We start from the raw sequence: 14,685 nt of genomic DNA on the forward strand, positions 1-14,685 counted from the left end.
ACTAATACTGGCCACATAACCATAGGAAATGGTCGACCTTAGGAGTGAGGAAGATACAAGAAAATAAAAACAGCAGCAAGGCATCATTGTTCGACTCCAAAATCTAAAATTTGTTTGCTTTTTAAAAAATTATTTTACTTATTGAAAATGGGTTATAAATTGACTTAACCTTTCTGGAGGGCAATTTGGCAATCTACAAAAAACATTTCAAACATAATAAATTTGGGAATGTATATGTGTGGGTGGAAATAAGGAGGTAACCCAGAAATGTTCTTGTGGTTGTCACTGGCTGGTACGTTCCTGGGTGCTTTTTATTTTCTTTTAAATATTTTTCAAATATTATTTAACAAGCCTAATTTCATTTGCTTAAACACAAAGAACAGGAAGTGACCTGTTATTTCAGAACATGGCTAACTTTCAGTCACGAATATCATCTGGAAGCTTAAGTACTAGTAGAAAAAAGTAGTTTCAGGGATTCTTTTGCTATTTTAAAATGATGAAAAGAAAGTAGTAATCTGTTTGAATCAAAAATCTGAGTTATGGAATTCTCTGCTTTTGGAATTCCAGTTTAGTTCAACCGGTCTAGGGGGAAAAAAAAGACAAGACATAAAAATCTTGCCAAAAGATAAGTAGTTACTACTGAACATTTAGCATAAAGCTTGTCTTTCTAATTCAACCTCTAACTCAACTCCATAAGCCCTAGTGAGTAAACAGTTGAGGCCACATGACCAGATTTAGCTTGATTTAATGTCACTTTCATTGAGAAGAATAGGTTGGACAGGATCTCAGGGTCCTCTCTCTCTCTCTCTGCCTGCTTGTGATCTCTGTCAAATAAATAAATAATCTTTAAAATAAAAATTTTAAAAATATGAGCACAGGAAAACATCTGAACTCACTTTCAAGTTAAGGGTCTGAGTGTCTAGGATAAAGGAATGTATGTTACAGAACTGGGATTTCCAACTGATATTTAACAAAAGGGGAAGATCTTAATTAAATCAGTTTTATTCAGTGATGATGTTCTTTCTCCAGATTTATTTTGATAATTTCCCCCATTTATTCTCAGACTATTCCCTACTCTTCCTGTCCCTACCATCACCTCTCAGAGTAATCTTGGACAAGTCACTTAACCTCTGCTGTATCTTTTCTGTATCTATCTAAACAGTCCTCCGTCATAGATTCACTCTGTCTAAACATCTCTAAATTTCATTGAAGCAAAAGATGAGCAAAATAGCTCTATCAGTTTAGGATTGCCCTTAAGCTGATAAGAGAGAATTTACTGTATTTTACACAGTCCTTCTTTTAGAGACTTAAAAACAGATCTTCCATTTAAATAAAAAGGGAATGTGCCAGTCCCCCAGCAGTTAACAGTGAACTAGCCGTTCAGCCAGTGCCTAAACTGGCCACGAACAGACAAGTGAGGACAGCAGAAAGGCAGGAAATGGGGTTAGGTTGATTTCCATCTATTAGCAGCAGCTTAAACTGGCGTGCTGGGCAGCTCTGTCTCCCATTGGCTACAGCTGCTGAGAGCAGCAGGATGAGGGTTGACCTATATCTGTCGGGTGTAAGTCAAACCCTGAATCTGTAGCAAACGTCAGTGTTCCAGAACGCCAAGTTTAACTTACGCCCAACCACATACAATATTTTTATCAGGAACTGTGACATACTCCACCTGCGAAGAACTTACATCTATGGGTCTCCCCCCAACAACCCCTGAACCCAGAAGATTCTCTCTCCCTCCCATCATCCTCTTACCAATTTTGTCCTTCTGCTTCTGTGTCATCCTCTGGCTGAGAAGGGATGTTATGGTCACAGCTGTGCTCCTTCTAGCAATCACAGGGAAACCGGCCCTTTACTGCCTGCCCCAATTTCCATCTGACCAAGGCGTGCCCCTGCCTCCCCACTTGTTACCCCAGACTGCTTCTGCTTCCAGGCCTCGTGTGCCCTTCTGGGCCTTCTGGGCCACCAAGAGTTTCAGAATGTGTCAGTTGCTAATACAACTGCAGCTGTGGACAGAAATATAGTATCAACAGCATTCAAAACATGGGTCCTCCAGGTCCTACCCAGTAAATGTTTACTAGATTTTGAAGGTCAACTTTTTTTTTCTTTCTTTTTTTTTTTTTTAAGAGAGGGTTTAATTATTTGGACATTTTTATTTTCCTAGCTTAGGGAATAAGCTACTTGAACTTTTCACTTATGCAACTACCAACCAAATGCGGCCAAACTCCTCTCCCTTTGTCTTGGAGGCTCAGTGGTATATGCTGTCTTGAGTCTCAATCAGTACATGTAGGTATTTCCCGTACACTGATGTCTCAACTCGAGACTTAGCCTGGTCAGCTCTGCCTTCACACTAAAGCATCAGTACATTGCAGACTTCTATCTAGAATGCAGAAGTGGCTCTCTGATACCTATTATTTCTTCACTGAGCTCCTGCAGTAACAGAAAAGAAGCCCAGGTGATGGAAAATTATTCTAGCAGCTCAGGTCCCCAAGCACATAAGCCACATCACAGTAATTTCAGATGGAAAAGACCTATTAAGTCATCCTACTGATCCTCTGAGGGCATGTGGTGGTTTTTCCCCTCTCCAATACGCTGATCTACTTTTTAGTGCCTTTTCCAATTGTAAATGGCAAAAGTGATGGGGCTTCCATACCTCCCGGGGGACTGGGGAGCATAGTTTATAATAGATCTCTCCATTAGGGCATGAGACTTGCTCAGCTGCCTAAATCATCTTTGTTTTGACTTTCGTTTCCATCATTCGTCCTCCTGTCCCCCTGGACCACACTAAGTAATTTCTCTCCATCCCTGCTATTTACACCCTCCAAGTACTTGGGGCCCATGAGCCAGTCCCCGTTAGTTAGAACTGGTGGTCATGCGAAGAGACTTGTCTCTTTCATCTTCCTCTGAAGGCAGTCCCTCAGGCTTATAAATCATATTTGTTGCCCTTCAATGAACATCCACCAGTTTCTCAATAATTTGCCTCATTTCTTTGTCATTCACTCTGGTCAGGAAATTCGCCTTTGTCTCTGTTGCCACAAAATCAGATGATAGCACGATCTTTGCTTACAGAAAACAGAGCAGATCCCTTCAGCCACTAGGCATCTTCCTACCCCCAGGAAACGGGAGTCATCAGCTTTATCTTCAGCTCTTACTTTACTCGGGGTGTGGGACTATTGTGTCCACAGCCTTAGGTGTGTACACAGAGATAGGAAGAGTTGATCTGTAATCCAGCCAGCCAGCTTTCCATGTGGCCTATTTAGTTAAAGCCCATTAGCTGTTTAAATCATAGCTTGCTGCCCATCTCAATTCCCAATTGGAAGAGCTTCCCTGAATAGCTCCAAGAGAATGTTAACCTCCTCCTTTCCATTAATACCCCCACACTTACTATATAAAGGACCACATCAGCCTCATTGCACACCTTTGCTGGAGGGGGAGTTCCTTTGCTAGCAGAGAAGTGGCATAGATCCCTCTAGCTTAACCAAGTGTGAATGCAATTTCCTGGCAAACCAGGAAATCTGGGACTGGGATTTGTAATGCAAGGGTCGACAGCGTTCAGCCAGCCCCCTGTCTACCTCTTCAGGTAAAGCACCAAATTTAACAAGGTCTTTCCTAACATGCTCAATGCTCATGTTTATGCAATCATAATAGTCTTCATAGAGCTTTACAAACTATTTTCCAAATACACCAACCTTTTCAATAGTCAACCACTTTGCGAAGAAGGTATTCTCTTATTTTACCAGGGAGGAAATGGAGGCTTGCAGAGGCTCCACTACCCAGTTTCAGAAATAGTTAGTCAATTCTCCTTTCCATTCCCTTTTGTTCCTCCCTCTGAAGTCATTACAAAGAATGCTGCTCTCTGAGCATTATGGGAAGAGGTGCTAACTTTCTGCAAGTTCCTGAAGTCACTGAAATAGTGCCCATCGCATAATGTTTTTCTGTATGCTTAGTTGGCAAAAATACAGTAACCAGACATCATCCAGTTTGAAAGGAGTCCCATGGTTTATCAGTAGGATAATTCACTTGTTATTTGATGACAGAAAGAGTATATTAAAATTTATAAGACATGGCCTGCTATCTCTTCCTAAACAATAGTGTAATGTTATTAGACATGAGTTAAAAGTGAGCTTCTCTTCAAATACCAGTTCAGACCTTAAGAGTATCTGTTTTTCCCACAAAGCTGATAAAATTACATACACCTAAGATAGAGGAGGAAAGAACGATATGTCAGAAAATATTAACATGATTTGAGAAAACAAAGAACCTTAATAATCCTGACATTTTTTGAGTAATAGAAGAAGCAGAAATACAATTTTCTACCAAATACGTGGTAGGAGAGGCATGACATCCTAAACCAGTGTTAACCACTAAGCAAAAAAACCAGATATTTTATTGCATCACTTATTTTCAAATAGGGCTTATCAATATATTTAATTTGGAACAAATTAAATATCTACTGAAGGGGGTTTCTGCAGCAAAGGGTTGAAGTAGCTTCCAAACAAGTCTTCAGGTCCAGCATTTTGAAAAATCAAGATTAAGAAATTTATCTATTGAAGTGAAAAGCTCCTGCTGTGGCCTGGCCAGAGAGAGCAGATGCATACAATGCATAAAAACACGAAGAAGTTGCCATCTCTCAAGACAGAGGGCAGAATGATTCTTTTTGCATCAGTTTGTGGACTCTTTCTGTCTCGTGTATAACTGTATATTGTTTTGGTTGAAAGAGACAAAACAAAAAAAACAGTTCATCCATTTCTCCCATTTCCCAGTCCCTGCCTCCTATGACCACCAATCTGTTCTGTTTCTATGAGCTTGGTTTGTTTTGCTTCATTTTAGATTCTACATGTATGAGAGATCATGCAGTATTTGTCTTTCTTATTTCACTTATCCCTCAAGGGGTATTTCATTTGATGTCCTCAGGAACCATCCACCTTATTGCAGATGGCAAGATCTCATTCTTTTTTATGGCTGAATAATATTCAAATTGTATATAAACAACACAATTTCTGCATCCATCCATCAGTGGACATGCAGGTTGTTTCCAGATCTGGGCTATTGTATCTTATGCTGCAGTGAACATGGAAATGTATATATCTCTTTAAATTAGTGTTTTTTTCTTTAAATAAATACCCAGAAGCGGAAGTGCTGATTATGTGATAGTTCTAATTTTTTGAGGAAGTTCCATGCGGCTTTCCACAGTGGCTACACCAGTTTCTGCTACCACCGACAGTGCACAAGCGTTCCCTTTTCGCCACATTCTAACAGTCTTATTTATTGTCTTTTTGATAATAGCCATTCTAGCAGGTGTGAGGTGATAGCTCATCGTGGTTTTGATTTGCCTTTTCCTGATGACTAGTGAGGTTGAGCATTTTTTCATGTACCTGTTGGTTATCTGTAGGTTGTCTCTGGAAAAAAAAAAAATGTCTATTCAGATCTTCTGCCCATCGTTAGCTGGATTTTTTTTTTTTATATTGAATTGTAGGAGTTCTTTGTATATTTTGGATATTAGGTCCTTATCAGATTATAATTTGCAAATATTTATCCCTGTTCAGTAGGTTATTTTTTCATTTCGTTGATGATTTCCTTTGCAGTACAGAAGACTTTTTAAGTTGATGTAATCACACTTGTTTATTTTTGCTTTTGTGGCTTTTGCTTTTTGGTGTCAGATTAAAAAGAAATCATCACCAAGAACTGTATCAAGGAGCTTATCACCTATGTTTTCTTCTAGGAGTTTTATGGTTTCAGGTCTTATGTTCAAGTCTTTTATTCATTTTGAGTTAATTTTTGTGTATGGTGTAAGACAGTGGTCCAGTTTCATTCTTTTACATGTGGCTGTCCAGTTTTCCCAGCATCATTTATTGAAGAGACTGTCCTTTTCCTATTGTATATTCTTGGCTCCTTTGTCATAAACTAATTGACTATATATGCATGGGTTTATTTCTGGAGAATCTGTTCTATTCTACTGAGTGATATGTCTGTTTTTACACCAATACCATACAGTTTAAATTATTCCACTTTGTTCTTCTTTCATGATTGCTTTAGCTACTTGGAGGTTTTTTTTTTTTTTTTTTTGACGTTCCATACAAATTTTAGAACTGTTTGTTCTATTTCTATAAAACACCATTGGAATTTTTATCGGGATTGCATTGAATCTATAGATGGCTTTGGGTAGCATGGACGTATTAACAATGTTAATTCTTCCAATACATGAGCATGGTATATCTTTCATTTGTGTTGTCTTTGATTTCTTTAGTCAAGGTCTTATATAGTTTTGTTTTTTTAAGATTTTATTTATTTGACAGAGAGAGAGAGCACAAGCAGGCAGAGTGTCAGGCAGAGGCCGAGAGAGAGAAGCAGCCTCCCTGCCGAGCAAGAAGCCCAATGCAGGACTCGATCCCAGAACCCTGGGATCATGACCTGAGTGGAAGGTAGCCGCTTAACCAACTCAGCCACCTAGGCATCCCAAGGTCTTACATAGTTTTTAGTTTACAAGTCTTCTACCTCCTTATTAAACTTAGTCATAAATATCTTTTTTCTGTTGCAGTTGCAAATGGGCTTGTTTCCTTAAAGTCTGATAGTTCACTATAGTGTGAGGAAACACAGCAAATTTTTATCTATTGATTCTTGTATCATGCAACTTCTCTGAATTTGTTTATTCTAACAGTGTCTTGGTGGACTTTTTAGGGTTTTATACATCCACAGTATCCTGTCATCTGCAAATACTGATAGTTTTACTTCTTCCTTTCCAATTTGGATGCCCTTTCTTTTTCCTTGCCATTTAATTGTTCTAGCTAGGACTTCCAGTACTATGTTGAATAAAAGTGGTGAGAATGGACATCCCTGTCTTATTCCTAATCTTAGAGGAAAAGCTTTCAGCTTTTTAACATTGAGTATGAAGTCAGCTGTGGGCTTCTCATATTTGAAGTATGATCCCCCTATACTTGTGTTGTTGAAAGTTTTATCATTAAAAAAATGTTGAATGTTGTCAAATGCTGTTTTAAAAAGATTTATTTATTTGAGAGAGAGAGTGTGTGGGGAGGTATCAGAAGGAATTGGAGAGAGAATCTTAAGCAGACTTTGCACTGAGCACAGAGCCCAACATGGGGCTCAATCTCAAGACCCTGAGATCATGACCTAGGCCAAAACCAAGAGTTCAACAATTAATCAACTAGGCCACCCAGTTGCCTGTCAATTTTTTTTTAAACATCTAATGAGATGTTCATATCATTTTTATCCTTCATTTTGTTAATGCGGCTTATCACATTGATTGATTTGCAGGTGTTGAACCATCCTTGCATCCCTGGAATAAATCCCATTTGGTCATGGTGTATGATCCTTTTAATGTATTATGGAATTCAGTTTGATAATATTTTGTTGAGGATTTTCACATCTCAGTTCATCAAAGGACATTGGCCAAAATTTTTTTCCTGTGGAATCCTTTTTTGGCTTTGGTATCAGGGTAATGCTGGCCTCAAAGGAAGTTTAGAAGAGTTCTTCCAACTCTTGCATTTTTTGGAAGAGTTGGAAAAGAACTAGTATTAATTCCTCTTTGAATGTTTGGTAGAATCTATGAGTGAAGCCTGGTCCTGGACTTTTGTTTGTGGGAATTTGATTACTAACTTAATCTCCTTTCTAGTAATTGGTCTGTGTTCAGATTTTTGGTTTTGTCATGATTCAGTCTTGGTAGGTTGTACATTTCTAAGAATTAATCTATTTCTTCTAGGTTGTCCAATTTGGTGGCATAAAATTGTTTATAGTCTCTTATGGTCCTTTGTGTTTCTGTCACAATAGTTGCAGCATTTTAGCTTTCATTTTTCTGATTTTATTTGAGACCTCTTTGATTTTTTCTTGGTGAATCACTAACATGAACTTTATGGTTGGACTAGATGGTGCCCATAACTTTCTTGGATGAACTTATTAAGCAAAAGTATCCTTAAAAATAAATCCTTGAAGATCCTAGCTGTACTTTAGAGTATCCATGGTTTAATTATAAGAAAAACCTTTACTGCTTTTTAAAAAATTACTACAAATGCAATACATTTACTGTGGCAAAGTTTAAAGATATTGATAAGGCAAAAAAAAAAAAATGGGTAGTTTTCATTCAAAAGTAACCACTTTTACATGTCTTCCCACAGCCTTATCTACATTATATATCTTTTTATTTTTTTTAAAGATGTTATTTATTTATTTGACAGACAAAGATTACAAGTAGGCAGAGAGGCAGGCAGAGAGAGAGAGGAGGAAGCAGGCTCCCCACTGAGCAGAGAGCCTGACGTGGGGCTCCATCCCAGGACTCTGGGATCATGACCTGAGCCAAAGGCAGAGGCTTTAACCCACTGAGCCACCCAGGCCCCCCTCTATATATCTTTTTAAAACATTAAGTTGTTGGCTTTAATCTTCGATAATACTGACTTCTTTGCTACTTTGTCCCTTAAGATCTCTGAAACCCTTATGAGAGAACTATGCTGTTTTAAGATGATATAAATAGGAAGGGGAAAAAAAGATGATCTAAGTAGGACGACAAAAAATGCTTAAAGATGTTAAAAATACATTTACTTTCTATGAGTCTTAAGTTCTAAATCTTTTGGAAGTACAAGACACCTTCCACAAATTTGGATAAATGTAATACCTAGAAAGTAGATCATACCTACTATTCTGCTCAGTATTAGGGTATACGAAACTTTCCATGGATTCCAGTATATCAGAGATCTCCAACACAATGCGAAGGGATGGAAACTGGCGAGACCCAGCTGTAGGAGCTTTGGAAATGACGAAGGAGAGACCTAGAAGAGTTTAATACCAGACCTAAATCACCAGTGTCTTCATAAGGCTCATTTTCCTTGCTTACTAATGTCCTCCTGACCATGCCTATAATCTTTGCTCCCAGGCACAGACCTTCTTTGGAGCCCTTCTTCAGCATTTTCCCACTTACTCTAAAAAGAACTCATAAATACTAGCACATCTTTGGGATCCTTAGGACTCTAGACAGAGTTTTGCTTTTTAAACTGCACTGAATACTGGGGTGCCTGGGTGGCTCAATTGTTAAGCACCTGCCTTTGGTTCAGTTCATGATCCCAGGGTCCTGGGTTCGAGCCCCACATCGATCCCCACAGTGGGCTCTCTGCTCCGCAGGAAGCCTGCTTCCCCCTCTCCCGCTCACCCTGCTTGTTTTCTCTCTCTCCCTATGTCTCTCTCTGTCGAAAAAAACAAATAAAATATTTAAACTGTACTGAATACTATACCTCAACTATAAGACACCATTCGCTGTAAGTTGTATCACTATTTGAAGTGGCACTAAGAAGAAAGATGCTGCTAGTTAAACCACAGCATGACATTGAGTAAAAAATCTATAACTATAGCCTCTGTGAAGAGGTTAAAATGGGAAAAAGTAGTTTATAATAAATGAATTAGGGCATTTACTTAACACCTACATATTGCATAGAGAATATTCTGTCACTTAGCATGAACAGATTTTTAGCTCACACTACACATTAGGTTATATATAGAGAAGTTTAAATTAGAATAGACATTTTTGACATTTAATTCATTTATTTATTTTTGGATTGATATCAAAGCAAAATGTTCATATTTTAACATTTATGCTTCTATACAGAATATTCCTTTTTCAGACCTGACTTTACAGTCTGAGTGGGAGCAAAGGCTATTCATGTGATGTTGAATCTCTTCAGCTCTTTATAATTTGTCCTCAGAGACAACAGAATTTTAAGTTAGACCGCTCTTGACTTCAGGAAGCATGCACGAGTTCTTTCGTCTTTAAGATTCCAGTTAGTTACTTAATTCAATCTTTAAAAATTCACTAGGCTTGGAATATGCAGATTTATTTCAATTTATGTTTATTATATCTTCTGTTTGGCCAGTTTAATTACCAGATTTTACAGTTGCAAAAAAGGAAGACTCAGGCCTCTTAACTGGTTTGTCCCTCAGCATTTAGATGGGTTCTTTCCTGTCTAGAGAAGTCTGTTCCATACAAAAGTACTATATTCTTTACACTTTAGTTTTACTGATCCGAACATGTTCTTTCAGTTGCCTGAGATATCTATTCTCTTCTTCTGAATGGAAAATTCATATTTCCATCACCTTTTTAACTATTCTGTCCCATGTTGGCAGATGCATCCTAGTATTCAAATCCAGTAATATAGTTTCCCTTTGGGGAGAGAAAGACACATGCCCTATTTGTCTATAAGAGTAATCTGCTATTCAGAATATAACTGTAGAGCCCCTGCTTAGTCAAATATGAATTAGCTCTGAGTAAGGGAACAACTAACTTCTCATAGGCTCCCATCATTTTTCCTTAGAATTTTACCTTATTCTCATTTTCTTGCTTTAAAATAGATAATCTTTAGGGCACCTGGGTGGCTCAGTTGGTTAAGCGACTGCCTTCAGCTCGGGTCATGGTCCCGGAGTCCTGGGACTGAGTCTCGCGTCGGGCTCCCAGCTCCATGGGGAGTCTGCTTCTCCCTCTGACCTTCTCCTGACCTTCTCCCTTCTCATGTTCTCTCTCACTCCCTCTTTCTCTCTCAAATAAATAAAATCTTAAAAATAAATAAATAAAATAAAATAGATGATCTGTAAAGCACATGATAGAAACCAAAAGAAACATAAAAGTTTTTTTAAATGTGAAACTTTGATGAACAAACACAAGGAAATACAGAAATTTGTGGTCTTTGGCAGAACTGGTTTACCCTGCTTTGTACTGAACAGTAATGGTATTTTGAGCTCCTTCAGGCTCCTCTCCCTCTCTCTCATTTTCCTGCCTCCTGAGGCCAAAACTAAACCTGTTAACTGGAAAACAAGCTAGATGAGGCTGGGCAAGTGTTGACATGTTATCACCTAGGACAAACTTTTTCCTCTGAAAGAAGAAAAAGCCTCAATATCTGTCGGGAAAGTAGACCTCAGAAAGCATTAATTAACCAGGGTCCTGGTTATCCTAGAAGAGACTTCTGAGAAGATGGTCAGAGAAGGAGGGCTGAAGTAGTGTGTAATTATATTTTAGAAATAGTTGCATTTGACCAAAGATACCCATATTCTCCAAATAACAAAAGCATTTGCATCCAAGTAATCTGGATATTTTTGCCCCCCTAAATAAATACTTCTGGTGATATTTACAAATAAGTCTTCAATCAGTGTGGGAGACAAGTTTAATGGCTTAAAATCCCACTTCTATTTCTCCACCACTTCATAGCAGTTGTAAGTGTAGCATCTTTCACTTAAGGAGTAACTGAGGTTTTTATTCTTGATATTGAATTGGGACACCAGACCAAGCCATATCATTTTGCAATTACTGGTTAAGGTCTCTCTAGAAATCTGACTACTACTAAAATGATTTCCCTTAAAAATGTGGGACAATTAACCATTCCAGTTCTGACTAAGGTAGATGATTTAAATACATTTTAAAAAATTTTTTTTCAGATTTTATTTGAGAGAGAGCGAGAGAGAGCACTAGAGGGAGGAATGGCAGAGAGAGGGAGAAGCAGAAACCCCTGATGCTGGGCTCTATCCCAGTCCCCTGGGATATGACCTGAGCTGAAGGCAGATACTTAACCAACTGAGCAATTCTGGCATCCCTGAAATACAGTTAAATAAGTGTATGCCTTTACTACAGAATGAGTGTGTTCCTTCAAAATTCACATATTGAAATCCTACCCTCCAATGTCATGTTATTGAGAAACAGGGCCTTGGGGCCCCTGGGTGGCTCGGTGGATTAAGCCTCTGCCTTTGGCTCAGGTCATGATCTCAGGGTTCTGGGATCAAGCCTGGCATTGGGCTCTCCACTCAGTGGGGAACTGCTTCCCCACTGCCTACTTGTGATTTCTCACTCTGTCAAATTAAAAAACAAAAACAAAATCAAAAACAAACAAAAAAATAACCTTAAAAAAAAAAAAGAAAAGAAAAAAGAAACAGGGCCCTTAAAACAGACACATGAAAAAAATGCTCAACATCATTTGGCATCAGAGAAATACAAATCAAAACCACAAAGAGACACCACCTCACACCTGTCAGAATGGCTAAAATTAACAAGGCAGGAAATAGCAAATTTTGGCAAGGATGTAGAGAAAGGACAACCCTCTAACACTGTTGGCAGGAATATAAGCTAGTACAGTGACTCTAGAAAACAGTATGGCAGTTCCTCAAAAAGTTTAAAATGGAGCTACCCCATGACCCAGCAATTGCATTGCTAGGTATTTACTCCAAGGTTACAAATGTTGTGATTCAAAGGGGCAACTACACCCGAATGGTTATAGCAGCAATGTCCACGATAGCCAAACTATGAGAAGAGTCCAGATGTCCATCAACAGTTAAAGAAGAGGTGGTATATATACACAATGGAATATTACTCCATCACCAAAAAGGATAAAATCTTAGCATTTGCAATGATGTGAGTGGAACTAGAGGTTATTATGCTAAGCAAAATAAGTCAGTCAGAGAAAGACAATTATCATATGGTTTCATGTCTATGTGGAATTTAAGAAACAAAACAGGATAAGAGGGGAAGAGAGGGAAAAATAAGATGAAATCAGAGAGGGAGAAAGCTATAAGAGATTCTTAACTTTAGGAAACAAACTGAGGGTTACTGGAGGAGAGGGGACTGTGGGGACAGGGTAACAGGGTGATGGGCATTAAGGAGAGCACGTGATGTGATGAGCACTGGCATATGTGACTGATAAATAATTGAACTCTACATCTGAAACTCATGATATACTATGTTAATTGAATTTAAATAAAATAAGATATATATCAAAAAAGAAGCAAGGTGATTAGGGCATGAGGGTGGAGCTCTCCTAAGTATGCTTAGTGCCCTTCTGATAGCCCATTCACCTCTTCCCCTACATGAAGACACAGTGAGAAGATAGCTGTGTATGAACCAGGAAGCAGATCCTTACTTCTTAGATTTCCCAGCCTTCAGAAGTGTGAGGAGACAATAATAAATGGAGTCACTAGTGTTTTGTCATGGCAGTCTGAACGAAGACAGTCTCCAGGTAAATTATGATACTTGCAAAGAATTTTCTATGTACTTTTTGTTTGTATTATACTGCATAGGGTACATCTAAGTTCAAAGCTATTTTTAATCATAAATAATCTTAAATGCAAATAAAAATGTAGTTCTAAAGTGGTAATATTTTCTTAATATTTCAATCATTTTTAGTAATATAAATATAAGCAAAATGATTAAAGAAAAATTGAATTCTATCATGGCTTTGTTTCCTGTTTTCATTGCTCATTAAACCTTGATAAGTGTGGTAAACGAAATGTACTACATAATTACAGTGTGCCACAGATTCCTTTGGACACCACCTACATTAATTGTAAGGCTATTTTTAAAATGAAATGTATATGTGCCAGGGGGCTGATAATGCACTTCTAAGATCAGCCACCATATTCCTCTGCAAAATTATTCTGTTCTTTAGTTTATCAGTAAAGACATAACTACTGAGATGGCTAACATTTATTCAGTACTTACTACGCCCTGGGTACACTGCTAGGAGCTTTACAAGTATTTTACTGAAATCTTTTGCGAACCTTGTGTTATTATAATCTCCATTTTACACACACAGTACAGTGTGCTTAGATGTGTATTTTCTGTGTGCCTTCTGGGTAGAGGGTTTTAGGTAGGGGCTAAAAGAACCAGGTGGTTATAAATGATAATTTCAGCATAGTAAGAAATTGCATGAAGGGCCAATTTTATCTCCAGTGATGGGCACACTGACAGTTTGCTCTCACCAATGGGCTCAATGCTATTTAATAAATTGCCCTTATCCTACACATGATTGCATTCATAACACATTATTGTACTTCTATCTTTTAAAACTTTTTCAGAAAATTGCAGTGTGTGGTATGTACACCATTCTTCCTAGTAATATATGTAAGGCCCATATATTCTGGAAAAATGTGAGACCCAGAATTGAAAATAAAAGTCAGTTGTTTTTCCCCACAGGAAACCACTGCTAATGTTTTACATATATTCTCCCATTTGTTTTTATCTATGCATACATAAATATATATATATTTAAATTCAGTTGGAAATATACCTTATAGCTTGGTTTGGTTTTTCTAATTTTTTAAAATTTGATAATATATATATCAAAATATTTTCTTATACCATTAAAATTTCTTCCAAATAATTCTAACCACAACACAGAATTCTGTTGTATGGTTATACTCTAATTATTGGACCAATTCCATATTGTCGGACATGTAAATAGGTGGAGAAAACTTCAAACACAAGAAGTCTTATTCATGCTTCTGGTATCAGATCTTTAATGGTTAAAAAATAATAATACCAATGTGCCCAGGAAAAGCCTTGAGCTAAATCTCTATCGATCTGAATTTTAATCTAAAATTACAGAGTTGAAGACAGCATCAGAGGAATTTAGTCCATTTTCCTACTTCTGGGTAGGAATATATCCTGGACACAGTTCTCTAGAAACTATTCTTGAATTTAATGAGGGAAGCAAATTCCAAAACCCCTCCCTTTCTGCTTTACAGAAAGTTGGTGTCAAGAGCACAAGCTTTGGAGGTAAACAGATCCTAGGACCAAATATCAGATAAAGGACTTTGATCTCTGACGTTGATTATTACTTCCTCTCATTTTCAGTTTAAGAATTCCATTGCAGGGTTTCTGCAAGGATTCCATGAGGTAATACAGAGAGTGCCCAGCAAAGTGTAGGTGTTGAA

General features: G+C 37.8%; 1 long non-coding RNA gene across 2 annotated transcripts in view; it reads right to left on the minus strand.

Annotated features, from left to right (window-relative positions):
• The window catches only part of LOC131829430 (uncharacterized), a 186,932-nt gene that overhangs the window by 154,500 nt on the left and 17,747 nt on the right, over nt 1-14,685 (minus strand). Inside the window, exon 1 of one of the 2 annotated variants that reach the window (XR_009352849.1) lies at nt 1,753-10,806. The exons of the other annotated variant lie outside the window; for it this stretch is intronic. This is a non-coding gene — a long non-coding RNA (uncharacterized LOC131829430). Of the gene's footprint in view, nt 1-1,752; nt 10,807-14,685 lie in introns of those variants that run through there. 2 annotated transcript variants of the gene reach the window in all.

This window comes from Mustela lutreola, chromosome 4 (assembly GCF_030435805.1).
Source record: "Mustela lutreola isolate mMusLut2 chromosome 4, mMusLut2.pri, whole genome shotgun sequence".
NCBI classification, from domain to species: Eukaryota; Metazoa; Chordata; class Mammalia; order Carnivora; family Mustelidae; genus Mustela; species Mustela lutreola.